This window comes from Mus caroli, unplaced genomic scaffold (assembly GCF_978045245.1).
Source record: "Mus caroli unplaced genomic scaffold, Mus_caroli_1 scaffold_8, whole genome shotgun sequence".
NCBI classification, from domain to species: Eukaryota; Metazoa; Chordata; class Mammalia; order Rodentia; family Muridae; genus Mus; species Mus caroli.
Genome location: NW_028227263.1, coordinates 109596540 through 109618245, shown reverse-complemented (window position 1 = coordinate 109618245; position 21706 = coordinate 109596540). Strand labels below are relative to the sequence as shown.

At 45.5% G+C, this 21706-nt stretch overlaps 1 long non-coding RNA gene across 4 annotated transcripts in view; it reads right to left on the bottom strand.

The window, feature by feature from the left end:
- The window catches only part of LOC110299368 (uncharacterized), a 63230-nt gene that overhangs the window by 24701 nt on the left and 16823 nt on the right, over positions 1–21706 (bottom strand). For 2 of the 4 annotated variants that reach the window (XR_003837126.2, XR_015047976.1), the window contains exons 5-6: positions 5880–6808; positions 5455–5528 (exon numbers count right to left, since the gene is read on the bottom strand). This is a non-coding gene — a long non-coding RNA (uncharacterized LOC110299368). The remainder of the gene's footprint in view (positions 1–5454; positions 5529–5879; positions 6809–21706) is intronic. The other 2 variants (XR_015047973.1, XR_015047974.1) reach the window with 2 other exon arrangements.

Sequence of the window (21706 nt, the reverse complement as noted above, 5' to 3'; positions counted from 1 at the left end):
CAGGTTATTTGTTCCTAACCACACCTCTCACCACAGACTGTGCCACAGTGTCCTTATCTCTGTGGTAGATTTAAACCCCTAAAACCACAGTCTGCAGGCAACACTTCCTCCCTTAAGTTGATTTTGCCAGGGAGCTTGTCTCAGCATTGAGAAAAGGAACTAACATTGATTTACACCAAAAGAGAGGTTTATAAGCTCTTATGAATCAACCTAGTTGCCCATCAACAGATGGATAATGAAAATAATTTGGTATGTGTGTGCATATTCTCTATGCATACATATTATATAGAGATAATATTCAGTTCCAAAGAAAAATGAACTTAAACTTGTACAGAAAAAAAAAAAGGATGGACTTAGAATGTACAAATACTAAGTGAGGGCGTACAGTCTCAGAAAGAAAAAGATTCACATGTTCTCTCTTATATAAGGAACTTGGCCAATAACACGTGTGTAAACAAACCTATATGTAAGTACAGAGCCACATGGTGTAAAGGGAGGAAGAAGGGCTAAATACCAGGGGGTGAAGAGACACTGAAGTTAATGTTGGACTGGGGTTATGAAAGAGGATGTGAAGCTGACTATTACCTAGTTATAATCTGGCCGTAGGTCATTTGGTTTTTGTGATAGATAAGTGCATAAGACATGTTTAAAGTATAAAATGTTAACGCAGCACTCCCTGACTTCCGTTCTGTGTGCGTGCTCTGTGTGTATTGTTTCGATGGGTTGTACAGATTTGAAGTCAGGTTGATTTTCTTGTGTGATGTTTTTTATTTGTTTGCAAGTTATTTTTAATAATAAAGTTTATTTAAAAAGAAAGGAGAGAATGGAAGAAAGAAAGAAAGAAAGAAAGAGAGAGAGAGAGAGAAAGAGAGAGAGAGAGAGAGAGAGAGAGAGAGAAAGAAAGAAAGAAAGAAAGAAAGAAAGAAAGAAAGAAAGGAGGGAGGGAGGGAGGGAAGGAAGGGAGAAAGGAAGGAGGGAAGGACAGAAGGACGGAAGGATGGAAGGAAGGAAGAAGGAACCATGTCTACACTTAAATCTGCCAGAATCCTGATTCTAAACAATGTCATCCCACCCTTGCTATCTCTGCCTCTCCTTGTTTTGTGGTGGCTCTGCTCTCAGGCAGCCCTTCCCTCTCCCTCATGGTGCTAAGATAGCTGCCAGAAGCTTCAGGCAAGCAACTTCCCCAGCAACTGGAGAAGCAGATTTTCCCTTTTGCCCATACAGATTTGTTCACTGTGATTGGCTGGACTTAGGTCATGTGACCTGCACTTCATCTGGTCCAGTTGTACCTTGAAGATATTTTCCTGCTTCTCTCAAGAAAACTAACTTTGGCCTCTCGTACTGTTGTTTCCTTGTGGAAGAAGCCTTTCCATTTAGCCTAGCTGGAACCATAAGGAGCAGCCAATTTGTACGGAAGTGGTGGCAGGGGTCCCCCCTGCCAACCTGCAGTCAACAAATCTAAGTAGGTGATCATCTTCTTCATGTTAGCAGGGACCTTGGACACCCATTTCTCACATCAGCTTCTCAGTCTGGGCCCCAGAGTTACAGAGCTGTGGGGAAAGAGATGCCATCCACCCATGTGAGCTCTAGGCTGGTTACGGCTGAGAGAGGAGGCAGGGATCTAGAGGCAATTGTCAACACAGGGCCTACATTTGTTGTTTACGCCATCTTCGTTCTGCAGGGCTGAGCCCTAGCATCCTGGAAAAGGACTAACATTAACATCCCAATGTCTGCTTATGGAGGATGACCGGAAGACAGAGAAACCATCTCTGTGCTGAATATCTTTTGTCAAGTTGACACAGGCTAGAGTCATCTGGGATGAAGGCCCGGCCTACCCACGGTGGGCAGTGCCACCCTTTGGCAAGTGGTTCTAAGCTGTATAAGGAGGACTAAGCAAGTCACAGACAGCAAGCCAGTAAGCAGCGTTCCTCCACGGTCTCTGCTTCAGCACCTGCCTCCAGGTGTCTACCCTGACTTCCCTTCATGATAGACTGGCACCTGGGATGTAGAAGCCAGACAAACCCTTTCCTTCCCAAGTTGCTTTTGACCCTGGTATTTATTACAGCATCAGAAAGCAAACTGAGACACCCCTACCACTCAAAGGTCAACAGCTTTAGCCTACTCATCAAAGCTGCCTCCAGCAAAAAAAAGCTATGCAATCCCTGGTACAGATTTTTACCACTCATGTCCCCTAGGAAAGCAAAAGAAACCTATATACATCGTTGTTAGGCATTCTTGAGCCCTTTCTCTTGTCCGCACAGTTAGCCAAACAATAGCTAGAGGACAAAGAAAATTTATAGTAGCGTGATTTAGGGTCTGCCTTTGCTGGAGAAGCCATCTTCCAGGCCTGACTTCCTTCAGTGAGCCAGTTTGGTGCAGATTTCTCTGGCAAGTGGACCCGTCTCCGCAGCAGCACCTGCTTTGAAGGCAACCATGCTTCCTCACGGCCCAAGGACCACTGGCCCCCACTGCCAAAGTAGAGCCAGACGGGCAGGGAGCAAGGAAGTCTCCCGTTTGACCCCCTACTGTTCCGGTTTGCTTCTCATGGCCACTGTGAATGAGGTTTAGGTCTGATTGATTTCATCTGTGAAATGAGCTGAAAATCCCTCCCAGAGAGAAGTGTTCAACTCCCCTCCTCAGCCCAGACATGCCAGATCAATCAGATTGCCCACCACCACCCGGCACAGGTGGGCTCGTGCAGAGGGCTCCAAGAGAGCAGAGCTCACAGGCCTTGTGGCAGGAGATCGGCACAGTGTCCACATCCTTCAGAGCTGAAGCTGCCCTGTGGTTGCAAGGCTGATAAACAAGGAAGATGGAGTCCAGAACAATCCGTCTGTCCACTTCTGCCTCGTGTTTTGGATATCACGCACCTGGCATTTGGGGCTGCCTTCTTGTGGTTTCTCAAGACTAAGCCCTCAGAGACATGCATGGGAAGGACTTCTAAGTAAACTTGATCCAGGGAAGACACTAGTTGATTGGATAAGGAACTGAGCTAAAGGCTTGTGTCCATCCAGAAATTGTCACTCAAAGAGGAACAGGATGCCACAGTGAGAAGCTGGACCAGTCTCACTCATGGGGCATCCTTTCAGTGGCCATGAAGAGCAGGTCTTGGGACTGTGTCACTGAGAGGAGCAAGCAGTCTAATAACTCCTGGCTTTTGTTGCTAGGCTGACACCCTTTCCTGAACACAGAACACCCCAGAGAAGAGAAACAATAAAGCCAAAGGCATGAGAAACTCTGCAGCAGTACAGTCTGGATGCAAAAGCCCCTGTGGGTGAGCACTTGGTCCCCAGCCCGTTATGTTGTATTGGGAGGTTCTGGTAGTCAAGGGACCTAGCTGGCTGATGTAGGCCACTAGGTTTAGACCATAAGGGTTAGTACCAGGTGCCACCACCAGTCTTACTCACAGTTTCCTGGGCTTGAAACCGTGAACAAGGCAGGCTGAAAACACTCACTGTCAGAGAAGCCTCACTTCACACCAGGGCAGACTGTCCCCCTGAAGCCACGAGCCAAAATAACAAAATAACCCCCTCCTTGCTCCAGTTGCTTCTGTTGGTTTTGTCCCAGTGAGGAGGGAAGTGGTTAATACCTGTAGTGACCTCCAAGGTTCATTTAGGGACAGCAAGGTCAGTATGGTAATGTTGGCTCCAGCTGTGTCCTCAGCTCCTAACTCTTCCTTCTCCCTCAGTTCCCACCCCTCCTTTCCTCTGCAGCCTGTAAGATCTTCCTTGGAGCCATAGTCTTCTATGTATCTATGTAGTCACTTCAGAAAGTTCCCTTCAGTCCCCAGAATCAGAGCCACCTTCATTTTAATAGGAACAAAGGACAGGCAAAGGAGAGGCAGAGGATACCGGGGGTCAGCTGTAAGCAGGCGTCAAGGAGGCTGGCGCCCTGGAACTAGGGGCCAAGCCACTGTCTCCTTTTTCTCATCCCATCAGGTCCAGGGCTTTCATGTCTCAAAGGACATTAATGCAAATTTTTATAATTTTCATCTTCATCTAAAAGAGACTCTGGCTCAGTTGTCTAAGAGGCACTGATGAAGCTGACGTGAAAAATCCCATAATTGGTTGCCAATATCCAATTACTCCCGGGTAATATGAAAGTGATGGCGAGGCAAGCCAAAAGGGCCAAGCCTGAGAACAGCCGATCAAATGGAGGCTTGGCACAGCTCCGATTCATGGGATTCATGGTCACAAAGAAGGGACAGAGTACGACTTGGAGGGCACGGGGAAATCCCACCCTCAGCCAAGCATCTCCGGAGCTGTTTCTCCTCCAGCAGAGCCTTTCCTTGGACTGGAAGATGATTCAGTGTCAACCAGAAGTCCTAGGTAAACAGGCCAGTCACAGGCTTGGAAAGTGACCGGTACAGGCCATGCCACACTCAGCAGGCCCTGCCACCAGCAAACCAGGACATTATCCTCTGGGCTCCTGCCTCCCTCTTTTATGCAGTGGGCCTGTCAGGGCTGGTGAGAGGCCGGAAGGAAATAACTCCATTAAAAATGTCTTCAGGTTGAAGTGTAGCAATGGAAAGACAACCAAGGTGTACTACCTCTGCTGAGCCCTCCAAAGGAACAGACCAGAGCCCAAGCCTGGCAGGATGGCTTCTGGGAAAGGACAGGAGATTGCATCTGGATGTTACTTATGAAAATAGGTGGTTGCACAAGCTTACAAGCCATCAATCCCAGACTCAGGACAGTCATGAGCTGGAGGGCAGCCTGGGTACATAGAGATATCCTGTCTCAAACAACATCAACAGTAATAAAGCATCTATTGAGGTAACTATTGAGAAATGGACACCCACACTAGCCCCCAAAGACTGACTGGTTTCAGAACCTGCCTATGAAGGCAGTGGTTACTTTGGTCCCAAGGAGGTGGCTGACAGTGAGATGTCCACCTCCAGGCTCAGGGTGAGGTCAGGGGCAGAGCAAAGAGGATGAGCCCTCTGCTGTTCTGCACTGTATCATGTCTACAAATAAATGAGGTAATTCAGTTTCCAGGACACATAACCTTTTCACTTGGCATAAATTGTGATCACCCAAATAAATACAGGAAAATCACATTAAAAACATATATATACGAAGCTCATTCATTCAAGACATTTTCCAACTCTGAAAAATACCTGTGTCTTACCAAGAGTAGGAAAAAAAAAGTTAATTCAGGACTTCATGCGTCTAGGTACATCCTTGTCAGCTGCAGAATAGGATCTCGTGATTCTTAATAGCCCAAATGACCTCACAGTTGCCCCTTAGAAAGGTCAAAGGTCAAAGAACACCTCCACCCCCATTCTGAATTTGCAGAGAGTGAGTGAGATGTATGACCAGGTCACCATGCAGTGCCAGGAATGTCTGAGCAATAATCAATTGCAAATTATGTCTTATCAAGTTAAGAGTCAAATGGAAAGGAGACGGTGGCTGAATATTTTTATCAAAGCCATTTGATGAGAATGGAAATTACCTTAAGGTTTTGAAGAGAAGTTTGGAGAGGATTCTCAAGGGCCACCACCTTCAGGGCAGGATTTGCAGCCAGCTCTGTCATACAAAAAGAGTCAAGGGTTAGGAGGAGATGGCTCAGAGGTAGAGCATTTGCCTGGAAGTGGACAAGACCCAGGTTCCATCCCCAACATTGCAAACTAAAGAAGCAAGACTGGGAGAGGCAGAGGCCCAGGGGTGTGATCTCCAGAGGGGTTTCTGCCCGCAAGGACAGGGGGACTACAGTCCCTCTCTGCTCACCCTAAGTTAGTTCCAGCCAGGATTCTATTCTCCTGGGGTCTGATTGACAGGAATGAGTAATCCTTGGACCCCTGAGAACATGGGCTATCTCTGTCTTTTGTGTACCATTTCTGCCGAGAGAGCTTCCTCCCATTCATCACGGCCTCATACCAGGGTTATGGGGAGGTCAGGCTTCACCAGCATGCCACAAGGGAAGCAGGACCAAGATGTAACTTGGGGAAGAAGGACCGTTGCTGTCAACCCCTCAGAGGGGATTCTTCCGTGTGAGCATCTCTCTACCAAGGCTGTTAGAGGCAGGGCTCAGACAGTTCTGAGAACAGAACAGAAATACTGCCTCAAAATACCATTCAGCGATACAGAGCAGAGCTCGTGGGACTCACATTTCACACTGCGTTGGGAGGCTGAAATGCCAGGTGAAGCTCTGCTTCCATCTCACTGTCTGTTCATGTGACTGGGGAGGAGGGGCTGTTAACCCAGGCATTGTGTTTGGGCTCCTCTTGCACACAGCACTTTACAACTTACACGAAGCATGGGGTTTTTTTTGCTAAACTTCGGTGCTCATAATTTTTCAGAGAAGGAAAACTTGATGTCTTCCTTCCCCTGACACGTAACCCGGCAGAGCTCAGAAGGAGCAGCCTAAGGTCACATGGTAAGAGAGCTAGGTCAAGGTTAGTACAAGATATACCTAGAAAAAAACTCATTGTCATCAGACAGTCTGGAGTATATCCTGAGAATGGCCAGAAAATGACCTCTGATGTAAATGGATGCAGGGTGGTCATGCATAGGTCATCAATGGACTGCCCAATGCTTTACATCGTGTCTGGAGGAGAGGGGTGAGTTTGAGGAGACTTGGGGTCACCATGTGATTGCGGAAGAGGCATGAGATGGATGACAGGAACACAGGAGCCATTTGGAGGGACAGTCTGTGTGTCAGCTTGTGCCAAAATTGAGTGCTATGGTATACTCTGAAGCACAGGGAGGAGAATTAAATGAAGAATCAAATCTCAGCTTTAACTCACCAAGGCTGAATGGTCCTGGCTGTAGTTACCAACCTGGTACAGCACTAGGGAACCTTGTACCTGAGGAGGAAAACAGAAACATGCCCACCAGCTCCATCCCTCATGGATAGAAATCTTTGCTAAACTCAGCAAAGCACACACGGTAAGGGATAGGTGCTGTGAGATGACTTCCGATCTATCTCCTAACTTCTCAGATGCTCTGGCTGCAGAGACTGTAGTTTGCTACAAGGAAGGGTGAGCGAGGTGGAAAGTCCCAAGAGTCTTCCTCTACAGCTGCATCTGCTCCCTATAAAAACCAGAGACTGCTCCCCGAGGAGGAGATACGGAGACGTGCAGGGCATCAAACCTCGGAGTATCCTTCCCAAGATATTTCCTGGTTGGCATGGGCTAGTCTGCTTGTCCTCCCACCCTGGTGATGGACATTTGTAAGAAGGAATAATCCATGGTGGTAAGGGTCTTATTTTGTTAAAATGACCCTTCACTCCATGGTCCCTGCTGAATACCTAGGCCCGCCTGGAGTCCGTAGACCACAGAAACATCTTTACCTCTGGGCTTTAATTATGCTTGATTTTAGCTTCTGCTGAATGATCATTCGTCTTCCTCTAAGCCCCCATTTTTCCCAGAGCAGTTTCTTGATGTTATTAGAGCTGTCTATAAAATATGAATCCCAATTCCATGATAGTCATAAAAGCCATAAAATTCTATGCCTGCCATGAAAATATTACATGATTTACTTTTGTGTGAAGTACATATTAAATCTCAGTAGTGGGATAGGAGTTTGGCTCTTCAACATCACGAACTTTTAATAACACACACTTGGCCTTAAATTCCTATTATTTTAAGTTCCCTTTCTCCATTTTACAATAGCTCTTCATTTCAAAATAGAGTCAGAAAAGAGCCCTGGTCATATTTATAGATAAAAGTTAGTAGTCACGGTATCTCGAATTCTTTTCTCCCCTTTTATAGCGTTTGTTTTTGTCATGTATATGACATGATTTGTGCGTTGTTGTGCTTCAGTTTTATTTCAGGCTCCTTTGGAGCAATATCAGGCGATTAACCAAATCTTCCTGCAATGAAGCTGATACTACCATAGCTAGGGTCAGGGGGCGTGTCTGCATAAATCTGCGCACGCGCGCGCACACACACACACACACACACACACACGGGGGTAAGGAGAGCAACTGTATGAAATGGAGGAGCAGGAGAATACACTAGAGTACCCCTCTTTTTCTCAACACTACCCATGGATCGGTAAGTGATAACAATATGGTGTAAGAGGTGCAGAAGGGCAGACTTGGCTTGGTCTCTGAACAGCACAGGAACTGGGAGAAACAGAAAAGATGGGGCAACATCAAGCCTAAAGTCCTAGGCTTCATCGTGAAGCAGCTCAGAGGATGGTGAACGACTGCACGTCAGGAGGTACTGCCCAGTCTGCACAGCCCCCCAGAAGAACTGATCCCTACCCTAAATCCTCAGCTCCACACGTGCCAGCTTTCCTGCCCATAGACCCATAACGCATTTCAAACAAATCAAGGGTGGAGGGAAGATTGGTTTTTCAGCCTGGAGGGTGCTTGTGACATTTGGAATGAGTTGAAACTGATCTAAGAGATTTTCATTTCAAAAGATATCTGATAGGATGTGTCGATGGGGTGTTTCACACACCTCATCGAAGTTCAAAGACGTCGGCCACGAGAATGGTGATTCCCAAGGTGGAGAGCAGATGTGTACAGCTGCAGCAGAAAGGGGGCTCCTGGTACTCAGACCTACCCACCAGCCATCTAGCGTAGCACGGAGAGAGACAAAGGCTCATGTCTGATCCAGGCAGGCTTTAGGTTTATATCTTGGCACAAACCAGGGGATTCACACTGGTCTCCTCGGAGCCTAGCTAACTGTTCCATCTCACACATCTGAAAAGTTATACAAGACTTCTTCTCAAGGGGGTCCCTCAGAAGGAGGAGATAGGGACGACAGAGAGGAAGGGAGGAGTCAAAGTGAGGAGATAGGTTTTAGGTTTGATTTCCTGCAAAGGGAAGCCCACCCACCCCTGCCCTCCCTCCATGGGCTGTGCCCAAGTGCAGACAGACTCACAGGCCTTTGACAGGTTCCAGACTGTAGGGAGTAATGGAATAAGCATTGGAGGTGGGGGAAACCGTGAGCTGATGCCCGTGAATCTATACGAAGTGAAGCCACTGAAGCAACATGTAATTAGGAAGGATGTGGAAAGTGAATGTCTACCTTGACTTCAGGTCTGTGATTCACTCACTTCTTGCATCCACTCACTGCCCAGACAAGATGTAGTAGTTCTAAACCCACCTCAACCCCTTCCTAACAACCCTCCACCTGTGGCTTCCAGTGGATGTTACTCCTCCCTCTGCAGTCACCCTACCCTACAGGTGGGCTAATGTCAAGATTTGGGAACAGCTCTCTGAAGCCTGCTGTTGCCAGGTTGCTGGGAGTAGAAGAGTCCTCTGAAGGCCCTCTGGCCCCCATAGCCACCTGTATTTAGAATGCAAGCTGTGGCTATTTGAATGAGAATGACCTCATAGGGTCACCTATTTGAATAGCTGGTCAGGTTCAGGGGGTGTGGCCTTAGAGGAGGTGTGTCATTGGGATGGGCTCTGGGGTTCCAGAAAGACTTCTTCCATTTCTAGTGGTGCTCTCTCTACCTCCTGCCCTCAGATCAAGGTGCAGCCTCTCAATGCTGCTGCCTTTGCTCTGCCATCCGTGGGTTTAAAAACTCCGAGCCCATCTAAATGCTTGCTTGCTAGGAGTGCTAGCACAGGCTTGTGATCCTAGCATTGGTGACCAAGGCAGGAGGCTATCCAATTCAAGGATAGCCTGGTCTACAAAAGGACTTCACTGCTGGCCCGGACTACATAATGAACACCTCTTCTAAAAAATAAAAATTATCTACAAAAACAAACAAACAAATCATCTTTAATGTTTTGGGCATGTGGACCAAATGGACTTGAAAAGGATCTTTGCAAGACTGAGTAAGCCAACTGATTCAATTAAAAATAGCAGAAATGAGAAGTCAGGCAGTGGTGGCACACGCCTTTAATTCCAGCACTTGGGAGGCAGAGGCAGGCAGATTTCTGAGTTCAAGGCCAGCCTGGCTTACAGAGAGTTCCAGGACAGCCAGGGCTATACAGAGAAACCCTGTCTTGAAAAAAGAAAGAAAGAAAGAAAGAAAGAAAGAAAGAAAGAAAGAAAGAAAGAAAGAAAGAAAGAAAGAAAGGAAGGAAGGAAGGAAGGAAGGAAGGAAGGAAGGAAGGAAGGAAGGAAGGAAGGAAGGAAGAAGAAAACAATAGCAGAAATGGCATGATAACTAAATAAGTTAAGCTTTGTGCCAGGAACCAGGGCTTTGGGTGGAACTTGGCTTCCAGTGTGACGCTTCCGTCAGGCTTTTCTCAGTGCCTGGCAGTTGAGAGAACAAAAGGCAGGAGACATCTTCACAGATGTTAAGTTTTGTGAGTGAAAAATCAGTCAAGACAGACAGACAAACTTGAAGGGGTAGTGGGCTGCTGTAATACATAGGGCCACCTGTGACCCGGGGACTGCTTCCCGGAGGACTAAAGAAAATCACCAGAGGTGAGGGTCTCTCCCTTTCTCTTCCTGTGCTTAGCATCATCCACCTGGAGGCTTCTTCCCCCTGGCCTCTAGCCTTCTGCTGAGGAACAGTATCTCCGTTGCTAAACGATTTGGCTCCTTAGTGGGTCTTACAGCCATCGCCTCTGAGACTAACGACCTTCTGGGAGAATGGAGAGATTGCAGCCCTGGGGTACAGGACACCACATAGGGAAACTATATTATACCTATTACCTGCTCCTGGACTTTGAAAGAGTACCAGTTCTCACAGTCTGGCCAAGAATAAATAAATAGGATCCTGGGAGCCTCTGAGATTCTTTTGTTAGGTCTTTATTTTATTTAATTTAGTTATTAATTCTTTTATTTTCATTCTTTAAGAATTTCATAGAATGCATTTTGATTACATTCATCCTCAACTCCCCCCTTAACTCCTCCCCTTAACTAACTCTTCCCCTTAACTAACTCCTCCCCTTAACTAACTCCTCCCCTTAACTAACTCCTCCCCTTAACTAACTCTTCCCCTTAACTAACTCCTCCCCTTAACTAACTCCTCCCCTTAACTAACTCCTCCCCTTAACTAACTCCTCCCCTTAACCTCTCCCAGGCCAACGCCCATCTCCCTCTCTGCTTAACATCATGTTCTCTTATAAAAAGTACTAACCTATACACGCTGATGTATGTTATCTATATACTTCTGTGAGTGGGGAGAGGTTCACGATTTTCTGCCCCTCAACAATGAGTGATTGACAGTGAATGACTTAGATTCTCTTCTACAGAGTTACGCTTTTGGTCCAAGCAGAGCTAGGGAATATTTATATCAACTTAGAGTCACAGCTCACATGTGTTTTGGTCGACAATGATGGACACAGTCTACTATGAAAGACACTCATGATCTCTACTATGACAATGGAGCTGGAAGTCCCTATTGCCCAGTGATGCTGTAACCATCCTGGTGTTTGTGATCACATGGTGTTGATGACAACGGCGACATAGCACATATCATTATATACAGTGTATAATGCCTGATAAGGTAATATATGACTAGGCTATACTTCATCTCATTATTTTACCTACATTGGTATGTTTTCTGTGACAGAATCTACCACATTAGAGCCAGTGTGGCATCTGGCCCTGAGTTCACTTTTTCTCTTGATGCCATCAAGAGTCTACATCCCAGCAACTGACCTACCCCTCCTGGGTATTTATAAGAACATTCTACATTGTTTGCACAGTGGCGACGTTGCATGGAGATTAGTCCCTCAGAAAGCAATTCTAGCACTGATGAAGGCACAGCTATAAAACATGGCTTAGGTTTGAAGTTGTCAATCACAAGGAGAGTACCTCTAGGCTTGCAGACCAAGGAGCCAGTGCAGGGTAGAAGGCTTGCAGAACATGAGGAGACACAGCTGACCCCTCTCTGACACCATGCCTCCCTTCCAAGGTGAGCCCAGCTCTGGAAACCCTGCACTGATAAACCCGGGTGTCTTGACGAGAACCACCTACTTCCAGATTCCACAAGGGTCCCTTGCCAGCCTACCATCACCTTAGCAGCTGTGTGTGCTGGCCAGCTCACTCTGTGTTCTCCTGCTCTGAGAGCAACTCGGCCCTGCATTAACTCTCAGGGAGGTATAGTCCCCTGGCTCTTTTGACCCAAAACTACTTGCCTTGATGTCAAAATTTAAGAACTAATAACAAACAGATGTGGGACATTAACAAAGGCTGTCAATAATGTCTGCTTTTGTTCAAAGAAGAAACAGGAGGAGGACAAGAGGAGGGAAGAAAAATAGAACCGCCCACCCTCCTTCGTTCCCTTTGTAAGCTCATTGCTGTACAGATAAGTCACAAGCTGCCTCGCTTTGAGCACCTTTAGAATCTTTCTAAGCTGCTACATGGTTGTCCCCAGCCCCAGGGACTTGAGGACTAATTACCACATTGACACGGTTATTGTCTTCTCCATCATCAGCTTGCATGAACGTGTGCACCATGGTGTCAAAATTGACGTACATGTCAATCATTTGGCCTCCCGAAACAGTCAATTAAAATACACACGAGGAGATTTTTCTCAAATTTGTCATAACAAGATTTTGCATTTGCGTATTTTTTAACTAAAGATAAGGATCCTGTATACATCCTCTAATTTGTTATCGAGTATTTATTATGGGAAGAGAGTCTTTTTATTCCTAATCACAACTCATTAAAATCGAATATTATTCTCGACAATCTACCGCTGAAGACTCATCACCGTTAGCAGGAAGGAATAAAAAGCGTTTTTCAAATGAAACTTCATTTGAAGCATTTCTCTCTGGAAACAGTCCAATGTGTGTGCAGGGGAAAGAGTATAACACGTGTAGTCAAATGTCTTAGTGAAGAAAATTTACTACAGGAAAAGAAGAAAAGAAGAAAGAAAGAAGAGAGAGAAAGAGAGAGAGAGAGAATGAGAGAGATAAAGAAAGAAGAAAAAAGGAAGGAAGTGGATGGAGGCAGGGAGGGAGGGAAAGACAGAGACAGACAGACAGAGAGAGAGAGAGAGAGAGAGGGAGAGAGAGAGAGGGAGGGAGAGAGAAAGAAGAGAAGAGAAGAGAAGAGAAGAGAAGAGAAGAGAAGAGAAGAGAAGAGAAGAGAAGGAGAAGAGAAGAAGGAGGAGGAGAAGGAGGAGGAGAAGGAGAAGGAGAAGGGGAAAGAGAGAGAGAAGGAAAGAAAGAAAGAAAGAAAGAAAGAAAGAAAGAAAGAAAGAAAGAAAGAAAGAAAGAAAGATGGAGGAATCTAAAATCCTTTGCAAAATCTGAAGCAGGAACTTATGACCAAATCTGAGGGTACCCTAAAGAAGAAAGAGGGGAGTAGGCTAAGCATTTGCCTTCCCTGCTTCTGAGATTTAGCCATGAGCCCCTTTCATCCGCAGCCCTGCACTGAAGCTAGTGGGTACCTTGTTAGCTATGTGAAGCTGTTTGTTCCCTGTACCCCTCACGTTCCAGCCAGAACCGACATTCAGATCATCGTTATGCGCACAAAGAGGCCACATTTGTAATTCTCATGAATGTCACCCCATCCACAGCAGGCAGGCCGTCGGAATGGGGTTATGAATACTCCGTTTGCTGACTGGGATGATTCTGGCATTAGCGATGTGGCGTTTCCCACATGTTTAGCCTGAAAGAAGACATTTGTTTGGACTGTATGCTTCTGTGTACTTTTTTAAATGCAATAAAATTGACAGATGACTCCTTTTTTTGCAACAGGTTTGGAGGAAGAAAATATCGTGATTTTGTCGTCCCCCCCCCCTTTCCCCTTTCTTCCTTGATGGCTGTTTAGACAGCAGTCTTAAAAAATCACTAGTCACTAAAATCCCTCATGCCCGTTTCATATTGTGTTGATTCATATTAAATTCATGACAACAAAAAAGCAACTTGAGGCACTTTTAGAAATGACCGCTCTTTAGTGTGCCTCTCCTTCCTCCGGGCTCGGTGGGCCCAGCGCCCATAAAGCTGCCTGCTGTCTTGTGTCATGAAAAGAAACAGCTTTGCCTGGGAATGCCATTACTGTGTAATGAGGCGTGCGGCAAAATATACCTTCAGCAGCCACTTGATGAAGGCTTGCTGACACACCAGCCCAGACAGAAATGTTTTTTTGTATGTTCTTCCTTATTTTGTCCATCAATCACATCATTAGTCAAAGCAGACAAGCCTGTCAGCCGGGGCCCAGATGCGGAGTGGCAGGCGATCAGCGGACAGGTGTTCTAGCCCCCACCCCCATTCCCTCCCGAAACGTGCACACCCAAAAAGAAATCCTGAAATGAGAAAGGAGCCAAGACCTTGTTTCAAGGGCTGAGACGTCAATAAGAAAGAAAAGGCACGAAGGGCGGAAGTTCAGAAGTCCACTTCGAGCGACCTGAGCAGCAGGGATTCATGGGATTGTTCCACTGAGTTAGAACCGGGACTCAGTTCTGAAGACATTGAAGAAATCAGGGAGGAAACTAAGGGAAGACACGCGCGCGCGCGCGCGCACACACACACACACACACACACACACACTCACAGGAGAAAGAACTAATAAACAAACGGATAAGTAAATAAATGAAACCCTGTTCATTTCTGGTGGTCAGTGAGGTATTCAAACACAACATTCAAAGACAATAAATAAGAGCAACTACCTGGGTGACCCTCTTTGGTATCGCAAATGCATAAAATTAAATTGGATAGTTCAGATGCCTGGGGCCACCCAAGCCTATCTGAGCTATCTACCTGACACTGGCTGGGAAATTGAGGGCTCCAAATGGCTAGCTTCTGTAGCAGCGTGGCTCATTTCTAGAGAGCTACAGCATCCTCCGGATATCAGCCACCCCTCCTTTCCTGGGGATCTCAAGTTTCTTACTTCTAGGCTTCCTTTCTGCCCGGCATTCATTCTGTCTGGAATGTAATAGGTTAAAGAAACCAAGCATATGGAGTCATCTTCTCCGGTTAATTTCTAGCTTTTCAAGCAATCCCTGAAATGTGTGTGTAATGAGCTCATTGCTTGGTTACCCTTGGTTACCAAGGAAGACCATCTTGGCGAGCTTCTCCTGACCTCGCCCTGGCCATTTCAGCCCCTGAATGCAACCTAAAGGCTTCCTAAGGGTCCAGTTTGGCTGAGATGTTACCAGGCATCATGTCACACTTCCCTTCGTTAAAGCAGGCATCCTGTGTTAGAATAATTGTAATCATACGATGACACTAAAACGAGAGTATAGAGTCTCAGGTCCACTACCTCCTTCTTTTACCATATTAAATTAGCACAGCACACTTTTACAGTTACTGAGTCTATGAGGTACATCATCATGGACAAAACTCCACCTTGTATTCAAATTTCCTTCTTCATGTCTTTGTTTTTAGGCAGGACCCGCCTAGCATGCCTGGCGACTAAGTGTCCTTTAGACTCTTGGATGTAGCAGCTCCTCAGACTTTCTTTGTTGTTTTTACCTAGTTGTTTTGAGGAATATGCCATTTTTTAATTAAATATTCTCTTTTTAAATTTAGATTGTGTGTGTGTGTGTGTGTGTGTGTATACTCAAGATTAATTATACCTCAATAAAAATAGTGCTTGAAAAAAACACGTCAGGAGGAGAACCTTGAGATGGGGAGGAATTAGGACCAAGGAAAGGTCAGAAGTCTCTCCACAGCACTGGGGAGAAGATCTGATGCTCCAATCTTCCCCGGAGTTGACCTTTCTAAAGATGCTGAGCAGGTAGGGAGCGATACCTGATACAAGATTCAAGCCCACACTTCCACCTTTAACTGGGAATTAAATCTGCAGATATTCCCTCTGGGGCTTCCAAAAGGAAAGCAAGAACACCATTAATCTAAGAAGCCCTTATATGCCACCAAGGCAGGACTCTATTTATCTGGGCTAGTGGTTGAGTTGAGCAGGGACCATGGAAACACCGGCTAGAGGGACACAAAGTGCCATGGGCTGGGGTCCTATGAAAGCCAAGGCTGGGAGTATAAGATCCCAGCCTCCCAAGATGGAGACAGGTGTTGGCTGTAAACCTATCCTTCTGAGGGTACTTCCAAGGAGAGACAGACAGACAGACAGACAGACAGACAGAAACAGAGAGACAGGCAGAAAGATGAGACAGAGACAGAGACAGAGACAGAGACAGAGAGAGCTCTCCTCTTGCTTTTTCCACAGAGCTCAAAGTTCTCATGAATGAGAAAGTGGGTCAGTGGGTCAGGTTAGGAATTAGTGGTCAGTTCTGATAAGTAAGAAAAGCGTTTGCTTTTTCTCCTGTCTCAAAATCCTATCTGACAAAGAAATAGTGACTCACAAAAGAATTCTAATTACCGCAGCCCCCGACACACAGCAGCTTGGTACCTGGACTCTGAATATGATATGTGATGTTGTTAAATTCCACTTTCCCTTCCATCCTTGCGAGGACCCCAGGTTTTCCAGCTCATACACATGTTTTATGAGCCTGCCTTTCAGCCAGAAGGTCTGTGGAAAGTAAAATAAATGAATCCAACACTATTCATTTTACATCATCTGACGTTTATTCTTAGAAAAGACAAGTGACAATTTGAATGCTACAATCACACCGTAAGGATCTTGACGTTGGATGCACACTATATTTCAAACATCAATCAATCAATCAATCAATCAATTGTACAAAGCACTTACAGTGTAGGAAGCCAAGTGTATAGATGGCACCTTGGCTTCTAAGGATTTTAATGATTGAAGAATCAGAGACATGTTGTTCCCCACTGTGAGCATGGGCTGGGTGGATAGACTTGAGAGGTCATCTGACTCATAGATCCGTCAGGGGACACAATGGACTTTTCAGCTGTTATTTTTTCCTTAGGAATTTGGGAGGAAAAACCAGAACACATTGGTCAAGTCCCTGTGGCTTCTAGCTTATAAATGAAAACTCTCATTCTCAACAGGACAGGACATTTGAATGAGAAGTGTCCCCACAGGCTCATGCCTTTGATCCTTAGCTAGTGGTGCTGTTTGGAGAGGTTACAGGAGGTTCAGCTTCGCTGGAGGAAGGACATCACCCGTGATGGGCTTTGAGTGTATAGCCTCACCCTATTTCTAGTTCACTCTCTGCTTCATGTTGATGGCTGAAGATGTGATCTCAGCTCTCCATTCCCGTTTCATGCCATGTCTCCTAGCGTTATGGACACTCCCTCTGGAGCCATAAGCCCAGGTAAATTCATTGTCCCAGTGGGTTGTGGTAGCAACAGAAAAGTAGCTGATACAAGAAAAAAGGTTCTAAGGAAAGATTGTCCTGGGGTGTTTGTTGGAAGACGATCAGCTAATGGGGTTTAGCTACGACTTAAGTATGTTCCTCAAGGGAGTTAGGGAGATGGCTCATCAGGTAACTGTGGGTGCCAAAAACTAGAAGATCTCTGGAGCTTGCTGGCTGGCAGCCTAGCTCCAGGACCAGGCGGAGACTGTCTCAAGGGAATAAGGCAAAGTGTGGTAGTGTGGTAGGGTGAGACACCAGATGTCCTTCTGTGGTGTGCACACACATAGAATCACATGCACACAACTATACATATTCACACACACACACAACTGCACACACGCACACACACACAGCTTAGGTTCCAATATGAGGAAATTAAAAGATGTTGGGACTTTTAAGAATTGGTGCCTAGTTGACGGTTACAGGTCATGGTGGGTCTGCCCTTGGAAGGTATAAAGGTAATCAGGAGAGGCCAGCGAGATGGTTTGGCAGGTAAAGGTGCTTGCTGCCAACCAAACTTTGTTATCTGAATCTGACCCCCCAAAATCCACATGATGGAAGGACAAACCTAACTCTGAAATGATGTCCTCCGACCACCCTATGTGTCATGGAAAACATATGCGCATGCGCCCTCCACCCAAAACTACCCCACACAAAATAAAGGTGTAAAATGTTTTAATAAGATCATCATGGAACTCTCCTTTCTGGACCCCAATGCCCCGCCCATGCGGCTTCTCTTGCAAGTACTCTGGCCATGATATCATGCAGCTCACAGGTCTTCATTACATCCAGAATTGTGCTGTTCGGACGATCAGTCTTCAAAACTGTCAATTTAGTAAGCCCCGCTTCTTCTAAAGAATGCAGCCTTGGGTATTTCACCACAGTAACAGAAAAGCCACTGATGCTGTGTCCCAGAGTAGAGTTCTAGCGAGAGAAGTTCAATGGGTTGAAACATGTCTCTGCCTTGAGACGTTCCTTTCAATGTCTCTTGGGAGAAAAGGTGTGCTTTCTCAGGTTGTGGTGGGTTCTTCCTTCCTAGAGCCTTGACTATTTCTGTGGAAGGAAATAGTCCTTCCAGGCCTGGGTATAGTAATGGAAAGAGATGTCATTTATCCAGCATGGGGGAGGGAACCTCCTAACCTTGTTTATCATCTCAACACCAGCCATGCAGAGAATGCCACTCTTTTAAGAAGTTCATGACCATTCAGTGCCCTTTGTGAGTAGCAGAACTAGATTGCATTTCTGGTCTTGGAGTTTCCATCTGTCCCTTCATGTGCAACACCAGCAACAGGCAGGATTCATGCATGCATGGCTATCTGGAGCTGGTCACAAGGGCAACTCTCTTTGCTAAATGTCATACTAAGGAATGTTGGCAGGAGGTTTCTGCATATCAAGGAATAATTATGTTTATAATGAGATATGAGATAAGAGGCTTGTGGCTCCATAGATGGAAAATAAAACTGAAAGAATACTGAAGCAGAAGCTTCTATTATTTGAGTCAGACATGGCCTCCAAACATCTAAAGATGAAAGGTTAGTCACCAGCTTGTGATACTCCTGGGAGGTGAGAGAACCTCTTGAAGGTGGAGCCTAGTAGCAGGAAGTTAAGTCTTTGGAAGTGACTCCTTGATGGGGATCCCCCCAGCCCCTCTCTTCCTCTTTGCTTCCTGGCTGCCATGAAATGATAAGCTTTCTCTGTCGTGAGCTCCAGCCATGATGAACTATGTACCACAGCCCCCAGAGCAACAGACCAACCAAGCGTGAACTGAAATCTCGAGAACAGTAAGTCCAGATAAATCTTTCCTCCTAAGAAGTTGTTTGCTTCGGACATTTTGTCACCATGATGGAAAGTTGACTGACACAGGTGCTGAGGTTGGAAATAAGATCTCATTCCTTCTCTTGACTAAGCTCTTCATAAGATACGGCCACCAAGGTTGCCAAGGTCCCAAGACACGACACCATTATTGAAGTTTCTGAGATCACCCAATGCTCACGCATCAGACCTGGGACATAGAGTTCGGTTTTTGTATAAAGATGGTGCTTAACACTTTCAGAAAACGTGATGTGCTCCTTCATGCTCAATAGAGCAGCTGCATTCTAGAACTTTTTAGGACATAAAGTGCAAAGCCTAGCCAGTGGCCTTCAGCTGCATCAGACTGCTTGGCCAGTGGTCTTATGGATGGAACAGGGAACCTATGAAGCAAGAGGCTTCCTAGGGTGCAGCTCCAAACTGCCTTTGATTCCCTGTGCCTACCAAGGAGCTCCCAGCCAGAGACTCCTGTGCAACTTTTGGAAATATCCTCTTGTCTTGAATTAACCAGTGTTTTCCATGACAGTGTCTTTCTGTGTTTCCCACCTTTGATCTCTCTCTCTCTTTCCCTCTGTCTCTGTTTCTGTCTCTCTCTGTCTCTGTCTGTCTGTGTGTGTATGTGTGTGTGTGTGCGTGTGTGGTGTGTCCTGTGAGTCTGTATGAGCCTATGTGACTCTGCAAGTCTACAGAAACCCACTTGTCCTTGAGAAGCTCTGGCCTTTCTTCTCACAGTTCTCTCATTCCGACTCAGGGGTGTTGTGAGGTGAGCCAGGTAGGTGAAAAAATGCAGTGCCCTGTGCAGTCAAAGGGGTTCCTTCAAACTCATATTGAAATATATTTATTTGGAGAAGATGGGAAGACATTCGATTCGGAAATAAAATTACACATGTTTGTTCTTGAGATTTCACTTCAAAGGTAAGTCACCATAAACAGTAAACAATTTAAATATCTCTGAAATGCACAGAGTGGTAGAAGTCCTTAAGGTGTTTCCTGTCTACCAAAGTGTAAACAGAACCCTGTTCTCTTGCTTCTCGTTAGATATACGAGTACTACAAAATCATCAGAGGTCTATCTTCCCAGTAAGTTTTCATCACCCTGTTTCCATGTGTCCTTAAACAAAATTAAATTAGCATACAAGTGAGATGATCTCTTGATTTCTCCCCCTCTGCTGCTGCTGCTTCTTCTTCTTCTTCTTCTTCTTCTTCTTCTTCTTCTTCTTCTTCTTCTTCTTCTTCTTCTTCTTCTTCTTCTTCTTCTTCTTCTTCTTCCTCTTCCTCTTCCTCTTCCTCTTCCTCTCCTTCTTCTCCTTCTTCTCCTTTAATTTACTTTTTACTTATTCACTTTAATCCTTCTTAATGCCCCCTCCTGTCACCCCTTCCCACAATCCTTCCACCCCCTCCCCTTCTCCTCGGAGTGGGCAGACACCCCCACCCCCACCCGTTCCCATGTATCCCCCAACCCTGGCACTTCAAGTCACTGTGAGGCTAGGTGCTTCCTTTCCCACTGAGACCAAACAAGGCAGCCCAGCTAGAAGAACATAATCCACAAACAGGCAACAACTTTTGGGACTGCCCCTGCTCCAGGTGTGCAGGACCCACATGAAGACCAAGCTGCACATGTGTGGGGAGGCTTAGGTTCAGTCCATGTGTGTTCTTTGGTTGGTGGTTCAGACTCTGAGAGCCCCAAGGGTTTAGGTTAGTTGACTCTGTTGGTCTTCCTGTACTGTGTCCTAGTGTTCCACAGTAAGGAGTGCTGTGATCTCTGGGAGCTTACTACCTAAAATGATTCTCATGTTTTCATCATTACAAACAGACCAGTGGCCAAGAGACTGCAGAGATGATCGAGCAGTTCAGATGAATCCCTGCTCTTCCAGAGGACTGGGGTTTGGTTCCCAGCACCCACAAAGGGTGCCTCACAGCTTGTAAGTCCTATTCCAAGGGATCAGACACTTCCCCTCAAGGGCACACCAACAAGCACATACATGCATACAAATAAATCTTTGGAGGAGAAGACTGGTATACAGTTTTGCACATAAGTCTTTGAAGCTTTCAGAAGTCTATCATCCTTTCTAGAGCTGAAGTGACTTTGTTTATAGATATGTGTGCTCTAAGTTGTAAAGGGTATGGCTTTATCATGGTCTTCTGTCTAATTGCCATTTTGAAGGGCTAATTGATGTCTCACCCATGGTAAATGACATATTTTCCTATGCCCTCACCTGCTCAGGATTTATCAGGCAGTCATTTAAAATCTTAGCATTAAAAAAAAAATTATTTGGGGACTGGAAAGATAGCTCAGAGGTTAAGCATATATGCTGCTCTTCCAGAGGATCCAAGTATTCTCAGCACCCAGGTAGAGCAATTTAGATCTGCCTGAAACTCCAGCTCCACAGGATACGATGCCCCCTTCTGGACCCATGCACACATACACAACTAAAGTTAAATTAAAATTCAATGTAAAGAAACAATCTTGTTTTAACTTAATGTTCTGATATAGGAGAAAATGATGTTTTAAGTACATAAAGATGTACATTTGTATTTCCTGAATTGTCAAATCATTTTCTTTATCTATAAAGGGTTTTTTGTTTGTTTGTTTGTTTGTTTTGCTGATTTTTAGGAATATCTCATACATTCTAGATGAGAATTTTTGGTGTATATATAATATATATATAATAACTATTTCTCCATTTGTCTTTGTTCAGATGACTATGTTTGCTTCATTTTAAATTTATACTTTTTTATTTATTTCTTCCTTCCTTCCTTCCTTCCTGGGATGGGTGAGAGAATATGGACTATACATGCACCATGATATGTAAGTGGAAATGAGAGGATGGAATAACTTTCAAAAAC